The sequence below is a fragment of the Lathamus discolor genome, chromosome 1, assembly GCF_037157495.1.
Source record: "Lathamus discolor isolate bLatDis1 chromosome 1, bLatDis1.hap1, whole genome shotgun sequence".
NCBI lineage: Eukaryota > Metazoa > Chordata > Aves > Psittaciformes > Psittacidae > Lathamus > Lathamus discolor.
This window is the reverse complement of record NC_088884.1, coordinates 54,787,776-54,803,233: the sequence shown is the minus strand read 5'-3', so window position 1 is coordinate 54,803,233 and position 15,458 is coordinate 54,787,776. Positions and strand designations below refer to the sequence as shown.

General features: G+C 42.0%; 1 pseudogene; it reads right to left on the bottom strand.

Moving 5' to 3' along the window:
- Positions 1-1,786: 1,786 nt before the first annotated feature.
- Positions 1,787-15,120, bottom strand: LOC136007144 (very long chain fatty acid elongase 2-like; annotated as a pseudogene).
- Between the last annotated feature and the right edge of the window lie 338 nt (positions 15,121-15,458).

Below are 15,458 nucleotides of genomic sequence, written 5' to 3'. Positions count from 1 at the left end.
AATTTTTTTTTACCTTTTTTTTCAAAAAAAATCAAACCCACACTCTGCCAATATTTTCTGATAGCATAAAAAAAAAAAAAAATCCTGTAGTTAAAACCCAGCCACCTTCCTGCGTTTTATATTTTTTGCAGTTTTAAGCCCAAGTCCCTCTGGAAGCTTTCCAGCACACAGTGATGGGAAAAACATTAAATAGTAATTGATTTTCTTTTCTGTATTTTGTTTTGATTAAAATGGGAATCCCTCTCATTTATCTTCAGAGAAAAAGTAAGCATTGAGTAAATGGTCTGGTTAATTCAAAAGTAATTTGATCAGAACATCCATAATTTACATTGACTTGAACAGCAGGAAAGATGCTGAGCACTACCAGATATCAAGCTTATTCATTTAAGCAGACTACTTACATTATACTTTACATCTTGTGAACAAAAGCTACTCTAAGAACATATACTGATTCACATTTTATAACGGGGTGACTTGCACACAACTGAGCCCTTAGAAGTCATCTGGTAAGCTTGAACAACACTGCAGTCTGCTCACACGCAGACCAGACCAGACCATGTAGCGGAGCGCATTGTTTTTCACACAGCTGTGCCATCTTGCTTCCAGTGACATCTGCAGGCTTTGCCATTGGTATTGATGGAATCAGCATTTGGCCCAGAGGTTTATACAAATCCAGCTGCGACAGGATATTTTCAATTCACCCTCAAAGCTTTGGACTCTGCCAGACAGCATGAATCATCCAAACTTGCAATTTATAATTTCCAGCCCTTTTGACTTACAGTGCATTGCTGTGATGTAACATTTAACTCTAGGGACTTGATCTTAAAGGGGTAATCTCATTCTATACCTTTATTCTCTTTTAAATTCCTGGAGCACATACCTCTGTCTACCCTAGGTTTTTGTGCTTTTCACAACAGGATGCCCCAAGTGTTCAGTACCAACTGTGATAACCCAGTTTAAAACAGAGGGATGAAAAACAAGTGAGTACAATCTGAAGGAGCAAAGAATCAAGACCTACAGAACCGCTCAGCTATACCTATGTAATTTTATCTGTACTGCTAATGCAAATAATCTTACAAGTTAATTTTGTTTGCATCAGTGCTTTTGTAGTGGCTGTACTCCATGCCGACATCTATTTCTGTATGCAAAGCATGGTGTTTCTGGGGAAACCTAACCCTTCCTTATCACTCAACTGAAAATACTTTATTTATTTTCATCCTATGGCTATTGAACTCATGCTGAAAAAAGCCCTTACCAATTCAAAGTACAAGATCAGGCCACTCAAGCTGTAAGGAAGAGGGACAGGAATAGATAGATGAAAGATTGCATGTGTAGGATGAATAGTTACAGTGGCATGTGATTGAGGTGATCAGTCACAAGCTGTAAGGTGGCAAATTCATACTTTTGTATTTGTTACCAGCTATGTGGCTAGTCACAGTCCAGAATCCACTGCAGTAACCTCTGTCATACACAGACAAATTAAACTGCATAGGCTGCTAAAAAAAAAAGCTAAATGGCATGTTTGCAAATGTATATATTTTAAAAATGAGCGGATTTGCAAAAACATTGAGTGAGCACATCCAAATTTCCTGCTCATTTCTATTTTTTAAGCAGTCACTCAGTTTAAAATAATTCATTGACAATTATTCAATTAATTATTGACTATTTTATATTTAATAATGTATTTATTATTTATTTAAGGATACATTTAAAATTATGAATGTATCAAGAAAAATCAAAATATGTGATGCTTAGTCTCTGAATTCTTGAAATTAGTAACTACAGTCTGAAAAAGCTTATGTGAGAGGAAGCTGAGGCTGAGATCTACTTGTGATTCCCTCACATATAGGAAAGAACGCTAAATTCATTACATTTCTTTGTGAGCACAGATAATTTAGCCAGGAAAGCATGCTCTACCATGAAAATAGGGTCCAAATGTACTGATAGTTTAAGCAGGATAAGGCCATAAGTGCATCATTAAGTGGATAAGAGTAATGAAACAGCTTTACTTGCACTAAGTCTCCAATGCTGGAGAGGCCTCTGAGGAAGACCTCAACATGAATACACTATGTTAGATACACAGCAGCTTTTTTTCCCCTGCCTCACCAAATAAAGGGAAGAATCGAAGACCCACCCAGAGGTTTTTATTCTCTAAAGCTCTAGCAAAAGAAACATTCTCGTATGCAAAAGCAGCACAGTTTATACAGTAGGTAGCATAGAAAAATATTTGACAGGAAGAAAAACAGCTAGCACACAGATGTAAAATAAGCCCTGCTTTGCTTTTCATACTCACCAGTGAAAATCAGAAGAAAGACTACTCAAGTCAAAGGAATGAGATTTATGATTTATCATTGTGGTAATGTGAGCAAATCCTTTGTGTATGTGTGTGAAGGGGAGGAGGGCAAGGGATAGAAGAATACTGTTTTCTCTTCTATATTTGCATGTGAACACACACCGGTGATGAGCAAGTTGCATTTCTTTTGCATAGCCACTAAACTCCAGATTGGTGTAGAGCATATTTTTTTTTGTGTGTGTACATCCATTTGCTAGGTTCAGGCTACCATCTAATCCTCTGGACAGTAGAGACAAATTTGGCTTGACAATGGCAATGCACCATGTTACTAATTCTAATCCTCTCTTTCAAGAGCTTTGTGTTTCAACTGTGAAAAAAATCACTCCTCCGTAATACTTGTTTTAATCAACAAAGCAGAATGCAATAAATAAATACTACTTTGTAGTTTAAAATCTAAATTTAGGGTTTTCAAAGCACTACCAGATCAAAACTTTAACAATATGTAAGTGTCTGCAGATGAATATTAAGTGCCAAATTCTAGGAGCAAAGGAGAAGCCAATAAGTGATGTGCTAAAGTCAATGGAGCTAACACAGCTTTGCCCTAGCCAATGAATTGACTTTATACATTTTTTATTAACACTTTTACAATTAGGTAGTGGAGGTGGTTGCTTATGACAGTGTGAAACTTATATTTGAGGGGAAAAGTATGAATAGAAACCTTCAGTCTATTCTGTTAAAAAGTATGTCATCATAAGGAACAATGCCAAGTAGTCTCAAATTGCACGGAAAGTTCTCTATTGTTATGAGAGCAACCAAAAGCAAGTAAGCATTCAGAAAATGGTACATGATGATTCTTACTGCATTAGTTTCTTTCACGGGATGAAAGTGCTAATAATGCCTTCTTTCTCTTCAGAACAGTGAAAAAACAGAGGCAGCTGTCCAGGCAGACAACATGATGTCCAATTTCCTTCATGCTTGTGTTAATATAAAGTTAAACCATCAGGACCATATAGCTGCAGTTAACCCCAGTTCTGGTGAGAGCTTTCTTAACATGAAATCTGGGATTCAGTGCACAGATGAGTGCATCCTGCAGTCCCTGTGAGTTCCTGGCTGCTGCTGTGACCTGGACACTGCTTTCAAGGCTGGAGGCACCTGCCCCTGCCTGATTTGGAAAAGTAAGCTGAGATAGTCTTATGAATGCAAAGAAAGGCTGCTATGCTGATGACTGCTTGTTTGTCTTGGGTTTGTATCAGCTTAATTAAGTGTTCTCCTAAACACCTTAATCCCCGAGTTTGTGTTATTCATTTTTCCTTCCTAACCTGAGATATTTGAAGGTAACTCTGAGTCTGCACATGAACCTCGCACACACTCCCCAAATACATTTTCTTCACGCGGTAATGTTAGAAGCAGCAGAAAATGTGCAAATTCATCAGACTGTGCTCACTCTCCTCTTCGATTTTCTTTAAGTTAACGTCTCCTGCTTCGCCCTAAGGTAGGTTCATTCGTAGAAGTACAGGAAGAGAGCAGTGAGGCTGAGAACGTAGAGGACTGCAGTGTTGAAGCCACTGGGGGACAGGCATTCTGTGAAGAGGTTGTAGGAAGAATGAGCAGCAGTGGCTACAAACTGGGACTGGAAGGTGAAAAAAGAAGCAGCCAGATTAGGGAGCCTACATGAGACATACCTCAACTGACCATTAGGGCCATCATAAAGAGTATCACAACATACCAGTAGCATCCTCAGCCTTAGTATTACCTGTTTGCCTCTTCTGGCATCCCTGAAATCACAGAATCACAGAATCACAGAATCCCAAGGGTTGGAAGGGACCTAAAAAGATCATCTAGTCCAACCCCCCTGCAAGAGCAGGGTAACCTACAGTACATCACACAGGAACTTGTCCAGGCGGGCCTTGAATATCTCCAGTGTAGGAGACTCCACAACCCCCCTGGGCAACCTGTTCCAGTGCTCTGTCACTCTTACAGTAAAGAAGTTCTTCCTGATGTTAACGTGGAACTTCCTATGTTCCAGTTTACACCCATTGCCCCTTGTCCTATCACTGGATATCACTGAAAAAAGCCTAGCTCCATCATCCTGACACCTACCCTTCACATATTTGTAAACATTGATGAGGTCACCCCTCAGTCTCCTCTTCTCCAAGCTAAAGAGACCCAGCTCCCTCAGCCTCTCCTCATAAGGGAGATGTTCCACTCCCTTAATCATCTTTGTGGCTCTGCGCTGGACTCCTTCAAGCAATTCCCTGTCCTTCTTGAACAGAGGGGCCCAGAACTGGACGCAATATTCCAGATGCGGCCTCACCAAGGCTGAGTAGAGGGGGAGGAGAACCTCTCTTGACCTACTAACCACTCCCTTTCTAATGCACCCTAAGATGCCATTTGCCTTCTTGGCCACAAGAGCACATTGCTGGCTCATGGTCATCCTCCTATCCACCAGGACCCCCAGGTCCCTTTCCCGTTCACTACTTTCCAGCAGGTCAACCCCCAACCTGTACTGGTCCATGGGGTTGTTCTTCCCCAGATGCAAGACTCTACACTTGCCCTTGTTAAATTTCATCAAGTTTCTCCCCGCCCAACTCTCCAGCCTGTCCAGGTCTCGCTGAATGGCAGCACAGTCCTCTGGTGTGTCATCTTGCCTTTCAAGCCCAACAGTGTTTTCCCAACATGAAAGCATGCTACATGTCCACCAACCATTGAGGCTTGCCCACTGCTGCAAGGAACAGGTTTGGAATCTAGCCTCTTCTGCCTAGAAGGAGACCACTGCCCTTGTGCCACTTCTCTGACATAGGCCAGTAGCTGAGATCATGAAATATGGAAACTAGAGGTGGAAGACTCCTCTTCCCAAGAGATAAGCAGACTGTTATACCCAGAACTATCTTGATTTGTATTCTAGCTTACAGAGAGGAACTACAGATGCTACTTTTATTCATTTAAACAATAATCCTTTTTTTATGTTTTACTAAGTCACTTGTCTCAATACCCTTAAGCAATAAATTTTATGTACCAGAAGTATGTTACATAAAAACTTATTTCCTGTGCTATGTTTTGCATTACAAATATATTTCAGTTTCATGCAATGCTTTCTTGTTCTGCTTTTGCCATTCAGGATAAGTAAGAATTCTGGACTAGTCTTCAGTGCACACTATTTTGCATGTACCCTAGCTCTACTTCCTTTTCTCTGGTCTGGAACATTGTTTTTAAGCTCTGCCTTTGAAAAAAACACAGGTTTTCAGGATCTGCCACCTCTTCAGAGATGAGAGAAAGAAAATCCAAAGGGATTCTCTACAGAAAGAGTAAAACTCACATATTTTTCTTTAACCCACCTCTGTTTGCCTTCAGTGAGACATACTCTTCCTTTTTGAAGAAACAGAATGGTTTTCCAGTCTCCTGGCCTACCAAGAATCCAAAGTTTCCTCAAAACACCTCTCAAAAGCAAGCTGTGTTTTCAGGGGATCCAGAGGGGAAAAGGATGCCATATGCAACAGAAAAGGAAGGAAACTAATTGCTAATTTTTCTCTCTCCTTCCCATTACAAAGGTGGGGGCTTATTATTTAATACAGTCACTTCAAGCCTTTTGCTAGTTTTCTGAGAACACCATTCAGAGCAGATCACCCATCAGCTGACCTCTCATAATGGTACATGGGGACACATGAGGACATTTTCATAGGCACCAAACAGAAAGACTTGAGCCAGTGAGGTGACACAGACAGACAGCAGGGACCATCACACACAACATACAGACATTCAGAAGTTAACACAATAAACTAATTACCAGCTGCATGGTGCTTAGGTAATGCTTCTGCCACAGGTAATGGTTCATCTGTGGTCCCAGGCTGACCAGGATATAATAGCTTGTAAATGTACAAATGAGTTTAGCATCCCAATAAAGAAGGCTGAATAGTAAAGAAGTCAGGATGAACAAGACACATAAACCATTCAAGACTAACCTATTCAAGACTAACTCTGTGATGAGCTCACAACCACTCTGATGATGCTTTCAAAATAGATCATATTATCCCTATGCATAAACCTTCAATCCATACTCTACCTAGGAAGCATGTCATATTCTCCATTCTCCTTTCAGCATATATCCATCCCATGTCTAGTGTTCAGAGACAAGAGCTTGAAAGGCAGAGGAAACAATTCTTGATCTTCTGACCTAAGCATTTCATACCATTCTGGTGTCAAGGCGATGCAGCCAAAATGGCTTCCCAAAAAAAGAGCACCAGAGCATCTTGTATAGGGCATACCTACAGTGGCTTAGTATTCAGATGCTTCTCTTTCAGTGGAGCAAAAAGGAGAAGCAGTCTGGATATGTACCAAAAAGTGAGCGAGGACTAGGCTGAACACAGCAGGAAAAAGACAGCCAGAACCTGGGCTGCAGCAGCAGTCCCAACTGAATGGAGAGCAATAAAGCACTGGTTTGGGTGGAGTTACATACAAACCTTGTACAGGATGTTATTGTTTCTGTTTGGACACATTCTGTTGGCACATTCTTGTTTTGGATGAGGCAGTAGATATAGCAGTCTAAATAGCCCAAAGAGCTGAGCAGATGGTATCAATTGAAATGCACATTGTTTTCACACCTTTGGAACTAGGTGAGCTTTCTACCTGCCAGTCAGCCCATCTGCATCATATATTCTATCTTCACACCACAAGAAAAACTGAAATAAAAGGTGTCTGTGGAAGCATACCTCATCCTCCAGGCACATATTTGACCCCTGAGCACCAGTTGAACAACATAGTGCCATGATGGTACACTTGCAGAAAAGTCAGCTGTTCTTGTTTCTTGCACAGGATAAAGAAAACCTGAAAGGAGACAAAGGAAAATCTTGAGATGATGTGTTTAAAAAATAATAAATGATAATAAAATAATAAATGATAAAAATAGATTATAATAAATGATAAAAATAGTTAATGGTGATTTTGAATCTCCCAAACCTATTTCCTCTGTTGTTGCTAAAAACTAGTGAAATTTCACACATGGGATAGATCTCACATTGTCTGGAATGGGGAGTAACTGGGAGACAGAATTTCTTCCACAGAGCCCCAACTGTTTTTACATTTGGATTCAGGTTTCAAGGTCCAAGAGGGACACATCTGAGCTCTGACTGAGCTTCTATACAATTTGCAGCTGCTTAGGTCTGGTCCTTTTCAGGACATAGGTTGGATGTTACTGGTACCTGACAATGATCCACAGAAAAGGTGCTGTGCTGAATGCCCAAATCCTTCCGGAATTTGTACTAGTAAAGAGAGTGGTGTTGGCAGATGAATACATGTCGGGTCACCGTATTTCAGTGTGCACATGCACACACACATAACAAAAAGTGAATCTGCTTTTCGGGGACTCAGGACTGGCAAAAAGCTGCTTTTGTTGCTGATGAAAACAAAGAGGATTGGTCAACGCACTGGCCTAGAAGGGCTACGCAAGCTGACTCACTTTTCAGACAGTGCGTTGTCAGCTTATACCCCAAAGAGCACTAGACTGAAGTCTTGTTCTAGGATACAGTTTACTCTTGCTGATCAAGCAGAGAGGTAGGATTCCTTTGCTAGTTCAGTCATTTAATGAGTTTGTTTATAATACAAGAGGCCTGAATACAAGCTATAAAATGGTGCTATCTTCAGGTGAATTTCCAGTTTCACATGGGACACAAACCTTTAATCCACAACTTTGGCACGAAAAATACCACCTCACATACTTGTACATTTACAGTTTCTTTCTTTACTGTCCAACTAAACACTATTATTCAGCCAGACGGGCAATAGAATATCCTGTCTGGCAGCCTTAATCAACTGGCAGCTAAGATTCTAGGGGGAACCATCTGGCAATAGCCAAGATTAAACCTTTTTCTGTAGCATTGTGGTTAGGAGGGAATGCCCACCCACAGAAAGGGTGCTGGGGAGGGAATGGGTGCAGCTCCTGGGGCAGAGACAAGCAAACTGGACAGCAAAGATTCTTTTCTTTTGGAAAGCAGCATGATAACCAGCTGTGATGCTGGACTTGTGCAGGCCAAATGCTATCAAAACCCAGCATGCTTGGAGCTGAGTCCTCTTTTTTAACAGCATCACCCTTATTCCCACAAACAGGCAGAGCAGAACACATGAAAACAGCATTTACTGAAAAGCATCAACCAAATCAATACAGGATCAACCGAGGACATTAGCTTTTGGCACCTTGCCTCTTTCTGACAAGGAAGTGATTTATTTACAGCACCAGTCCCGCTACAGAGCCGAGCCCTCCTTACCGTATCGAGCAGCATGATGACTTTGAAAAAGAGCCACCAACACACTCTTGCCATCTTCTGGGCAACACAAGGAAACGCTGTTAGACCTCAAAGTAAAATCACTGCTCAGTCTCACCGTTTAAGATTGACAACTATGCACTATGTGAACGCTGCCCACTTGGGATCCACAGGAAAAGGGAAGACCTAAAGGGCTCTTTAATAGCTGTTGCTGTTTCTTTTTTTTTTTTTTCCCCTTTTTTGTTTTCATTGGTATGGGAGGAAGAAATGCACTTAGGGTTGCTTTGGCTCTCAGATGGTTGGTTCACTAGGGTGCTCGCCCTTTGAGAAGGCACGAGTGAGCTGCTCAGAAACTGTTTCTAGCCCGTTGGCTAGTATCTGAAAAAATGAAAATATTCATGCAGCTGCTCAAAGCCTGGTTATATCTAGAAGCAAAACATAATAGCTCTGAATTCAAACAGCAAAAACTTATGCAGCATTTTGGAAAGCTGAAGCTGGTGGGACCCCGCCCCCTCTGTGATGAACAGATAAGGAATAGTCTTAGCCAAATCTCTCTGCTAAAAGAAATGTTGAATATGATTTATGCCATGCAAAGCTGAGGGTATAAAAATCAGTTTTCGTGTTGGTAATGATCACCCAGAATCCTTATATAGTCAATAGACAGAGTTACATATATTTCAAAGGCAATTTGTGTTGTATATACTGGACTTCAGATGGTAGGATCACCCTCAGCCCAGTGATCAAAGAGGGAACTTAGATGGCTATGTTGACTGAGATTATTGATTTATAGAGAACTAAAGCAAAGTGCAACTGTTGAAGCAATTTAGTGAAATAGATTTACAAGCAACAAACGGGACTAAAAGCATCCTTAGGCATGCAAATTGCTATTTATGAGCTGAACAATCTACACACCCATGGGAGGAGCAGGGCCTAAAGCAAGCTTTATATAGAACTGTACCCTCCTTCCTAGTTCACTTCAGCTGTTATCCACTGGCTGGCACAGATAGCTGTAGTCATCCAAAACTGAAGATACCAAAAGCTGAAACAAAAGGAAAGAGAGATCCATTTTCTGTTAAATGCCATCTATTCCAAGAAGATGTGCATATTAATGCTAAGGTCCCAGTGTTAGGGTATCAATCTAGTACTCACTGACAGAAAATCTGTGTAATTTATACAGCTGAGCAAATAGTAATGGTCTAAAACAAAGTACTTCACATCCTAGTTAGAATCTGAAAAAGAAAATTTGGTCTGGGCATTTTTGTAACTCTTTATGCAATGAGCGGAGTGCTCAAAAATACTTCAGCAGGAACACCGAATGTGGGGATCCAGAAACTCTGTGAAAATACACTGATTTCCTCTGCAAAAATCCCATACTGTTTCATTTTGGCTGGTTTCATTTCAATATTAATTGGAAAGCCAAAAACTGGACCAAACAACCAGTATAACTGAACAACCAAGGACATACAAGAAATTTTCACATCTGTCCTTAGATTAAGTAGTAGTTGCTAAAAAGATATTTACAACTTGCTTTAACTAAATGTAACAATTGTGTTATAAACTAAAAGTACAAATTTGTTAAGATTATAATGTTTCTCAAACCTATTTGTCCATATTCCCCTGAAGAACTTCCAGTGGCCAACATAAACTAGGGAAAGGCTTATTCAATGAGAACAAGCAGAAAACAATGTCACCAATACCCTCAGCAGCAGGAAGCTGCAGTGTGCTTGGCACTCTTGGAGAGGAATGCATACGTCTGGGAAAGCAGTTTTCATTCTCAGAGACAGGTACCTCACCAGCCAGACCCAATATGAAACAAGGAGGTTCCACTCCCTCCATACGCTCTGTGTCTCTTGGGGAGATCTGACTTTCAATACTCTCATTCAGGAACCTTTCAATGTTAATTTTATGAATGAGAGAAAGACTGAGAAGTGGGAGGAAATGAGGTATGCCTTGGAAATAATGCTTTCAACAGAGCAATACTGCTTCTCTTGTGGCAAAACATAACGCATGTCCAAGTTGGCTCTTACTCGTTTCATTAGAGTCCATCAGCATAGGTTGTTGAAATAACTCTGGCTTTCAAATGCTTCCTGGATGCTTACCTAGGAGCCAGTCCTGTCTCCTCACCTCTTAAAACATGTAGCCTGATAATGCCATCATGGCTAGATTGTAGGCAATCAGCAGGCCTCACAGCTTCAGTGATTTCTACTGATGCATGTAGAAGGGTCTCAGTGCCACAACAGAGAGGCAAAGGAAGTGTAACTGGAAGTGAAGAGTAGACCGGGGCCATGGGTCTGTTCTTGGATCTGAAAAGCAAAACATACAGCCAAAGCTGGCACATCTCATTGTCGTGGTTTAAACAAAGTCAGCCATAAATCACGCAGTTGCTCTCTCACTCCCCCCCTTCTTGCCCTCCCCCTACTCTCAGAGGGATGGAGAGGAGAATCGAAAAGAATGCAACTCCCACAGGTTGAGATAAGAACAGTTTAGTAACTAAGGTATAACACAAATCACTACTGCTACCACCAATGATAATAATGCTAAAGGAAATAACAAGGGGAAAGAATACAACACCTCAGCACCAGCCGACCCAAAACTCGTCCCACCCCACCCGACCGAGCACCAACCGATACCTTGTCCAACCCTGCAGTGTGTACTAGCCCTTCCTGTTAACCTTCAGTTACATCCTGGGCATGACGTGCTGTGGTATGGAATACCTCTTTGGCTAGTTTGGGTCAGGTGTCCTGTCTCTGCTTCCTTCCAGCTTTCCCTCCTCCCTGGCAGAGCATGAGGCTCAGAAAGTCCTTGGTCAGACTAAAACATTTGTGTTATCAGCTCTGTTCACAGGCCGAAAGTCAAAACACAGCGCTGCACCAGCTACTAAGAAGGAGAAAAATGACGGCTACTGCTGAACTCAGGACATTCATACACTGTATGGCAGATATATTTAATGACTTTTCTTTATGCTCTCTGGTGAAAAGAAAACTCGTATCACATGCATCTGTACAAAGCAGTGCCACAGTCCTCCTAATACCTTGGAGCTCCATTTGCCAGACTTCACTTTTAATGAAGGCTTTAAGCACATTTGAGTTGGGACTGTAATATTAGAAGACTGCTCTGCTGAGCACCAGCCTTCTGCAGCACAGGAGAGAACAGACCTTTCCTGTCATGAGCTGGAGCCCTCACCACAGGCAGCGAGACTGTCCCACACACAGGTGAAAGAAGTAGGTCAGGACACATGCAGCAGGGATGCACTGAACAAACCAAACTGTTCCTGGCTTTTCAGGAGTGCAAACCTTTACAGCTAAATAATAAAACTGTTTCAACCACTGGTACTATTTCCTTCCTGCCCCACAATGCTCAGGACTGTGCTTAGGAAATGCCACTTCACTCAAAAATGACAGAATGCTTCTCACTGCTAAAACTGCTCTTCAAAGGGAAAAAACTGCTTCCTTCAAAGGGAAGCTTAACAGATTATCTGCCATGCCACCTCTTCCTAATCCTGCCTTATCCCTGACCCAAAGAAATTCAGGACACATTAAACCTGCCAAAGCGTCCCAGTTCCCATTCATGCTTTCTTCTCCTATTCCCACTGTGGTCACTGCTCTGCTAAACTCTCTCAGTATCTCCATTTGCTTCCTTACCTGCCAGTCCCAAGCCCCTGACCCCCTCTCGCTGTTGCAGCCCCAGCATCCTTGCAGAAGTCCTGTGTTGAATTTTAGTCCTTGGTTCAATGGTGTGTCCATGGGCCTCAGGGGTTTTTTTTAAGGTCCAGATGACTCTGTTAATCCCCACCACTTCTAAACCTCCCAGTTCTTTCCTATTAGTGCTATGGTCTGTGTCAAGAGCTCTTTGATATTCCACTTCTGGATTTAACAGGCAGTCAGAAGTTCCAAAACTCAATTTAGACCCTCATCTGAAATACAAATTCTGAAACATTTACAGCCTGAGTACTATGACCCATGTCTTGCTCCTGACAAAGCCACCATGCAAGCTTGCCATTCTACCTTTTATAGCTTTTCCATATATCCAGGTGTCCAACAGAGCCTTGTGGGACAAAGTGGACCTGTATAACCTCTAGCTATTTAAGACTTGAAGTCTCCTAACTGCAAAAATGTCAAATTGAGGAGTAGGTTCTGTCAATATTTCATTTCATAATTGTTTTTACTGGCATCACAAGGAGTTTAAACCTCAAAATATTAACTCTTTGGTCTACTAAGCTTTCCCATGACACATGAATATGCCTTTTAAAAAAATTCAGTTTCTTTAATATTCCAGGCTTAACAGGCAATCCTGAGCACATACTTACTGCTCATCCTGTCACGAGCCTGTTGTAGATTGAACAGAAAGCTGCTAAGAGTTCCCAACTCTGGGCAGGTGAAGTCCCCCATGCCTTCATTTCTTACAACTGGAAGTGTCCCTGAGATGTATTTCAAGACTTGAGGGAAGTTTGTGATCATGGAGAAGGAAAAGTGAAAATCAGCCTAGTGAAAAAAATGAGGGCTTATATGAGGATCACGATCCTTATAGGTTTGTTCTTCATGATCATGCCATTTATGTAGAAATTCCTATTTAAGACAGCAACTCTACCTACCTCCATTTTCAAGGACCCAGTTGTAGAATTCCTGAGTTTTCTGCAAGTTGAAGCCATCACAAATTCTGGAAAGAAATTAAAATTAGCATTCATCAGAAGAGGTTAACCCCGTTTATCCTATCCTTGACTGAGTTTTGAATAAGGAGGCTCCTAAGTCAATGGCTCAAGACTACAGGTAATGAAAATAGTTTGCTCTCTGTTGAAGTTAAAAAGTTGGGCCAGGATTAGTCGTGTTTAAAAAAGGAGGGAAGAGAACCCTCCTGTAGTGATTAGCTGTTTAAGTGGTATTTCCAGATTTTGATATTCTGTTGGAGTTTCACCTCTAAAAATACTCTGAGAAGCTGCATACGAAATGCCCAAGCCAGGAGCGCTCTGTACCTTGTTGGGAAGTCAGTCACGTGATATTTTTTGTAAAGCAGTGTAGGCACAACATTCGTGCAAGGACACACACCAGGTGGCACAACTGCATCCTTCTGCAGGCCTTTGTGGAGATTCACAATGCTAGCAGGCAGTTTTGGATAGATTCAGGACTGCTGCTGCTCCAGAGATGTCAATTGAGCTGTGTTGGTTGGTTGGCTTTCTGAGGCCCCGTATATACATTAAGGTTGTTTTGCTTTATCTTGTATATATTCTATAATAGGGTATACTGAATTAGAGCACTCATATAGAATATGATGCTCCTCCTCTTCCCTTCTTTCCTTTAGCAGGAAGACCTTTTCAATGGCATTTAGAAGTTCATCTAGAAAACACTTAACTGCAGGTACTTTCAACAGCTTCTGTTATCTGCCCTAGTTCTCTCCATTAACAAATACACAGGAACAGTTTCCTCCCAGTTTGATCTCCTCCTGGTGCTGAGAAAAGCACATTTTCTCCTTTGACTTCCCATAGGCTGATGACTGCAAGGTACCTATGCCTCCTTTGGACCTGTTCACTACTCTCCTGTGTTCAGTGGGTCCCTGCAGCACAGTAGCTTGTGCATTACACAGCAGGGAAAACTGTAGCCTAATATAACGCCTCTTACACTGGTACAAATGTGTTTTAAGAAGCTTTATGAATATAAACAGTTTCTTAATACCCAGTAGACATAGTTCTGCCAGAACTACAAATGCATAGAGCACGCCTGGCACTGTTTACCAGCTGTACTTTTGACTTTGCACATCTGGATAAAACCTATTAAAATTAACAAAGTTTTTTGTATCGCAGCTGTATACAGATTTATTCTGGTGAAACATAGCAAGCATCAAAAGTTGCTATACCTACACCTCCCTGTCTTCAGACCACACAGACCGACATGCAAATGCACACACAGCATTGTGTCGGTGACAGAAGCACACTTGCACAAATTTCTCTCCTGCAGTCAGTCATTGCAGTCAAACCCCTTTTTGGTGTGTTTCTCCGACATTTACCCCGAGACCCTCAAGCACAAGCACGTTTCATATGCATCCTCACACAGACACACCCCCTTGTAATCCGGGCAGGATCTGCCAGCAGGGGGATTAGTCCGTGATTATCAGCTGGCTCAGAGTCAGTCCAGCAGGGATTTCATATAGTTACATGCCCTCAAACACCCATAAGCATTCCAGCTCACTCTCACTTCACTTCCTTTGCTTTCCCCAAACCGTATTGAACAGGAAAACCCAGGAAGCAGGAACAGACTTACCCCAGCAGAGCCCGGATTTGTGCCTCCCTTCCTTCAGGGGCGTCCTCAGCATACAGCCGCTGCTCCTCTTGCTCTGGGTGCATGTGGCAGCAAAACAAGAAGCTGCAAGAGCGTGTGCCAGTAAAGCAGACACTGTGCTCAGCTTTCTTCTCTGCAAGTGAGGTGAGTACATCCCCTGCTGGGTCTCACACAGATGTGGTGGATCTTCACACCTCTTAAGCATGATTCAGAGTCTCCCAGTGGTAACCACCAGAAAACCACCAGGCACCATGGTGTTATCTCGTAACTTTGCCAGAGCACAGGTTACATCACATACTCTTCCCCCTCCCTCTCTTGACTCCCCACATGATGTATCAGATATGGGGACAGAAAAGAGGAGGAAAATTAATGTGGAAAAGGACTGGGATTCCACAGGAGTGAACCACTGACCTTTAGTATCATGCTTGGGAGCCTGGCCAAGTGGGAACCAGGACAGCATTTCTTCTGCAGGTTTCTTCAGGACATGTCATGACAGCTTTTCAGACAGTGAAAGATGAGGAATCATGCTTGGACAAGACCCTGGAAAATAGTCTGTTTGGAGCACTCCTTCAGCCCATCACAAGGGGCTGTCAACGAGCCTTTTATGTGCCCAAAATGCATCCAAACCACAAAAGGAGGGAA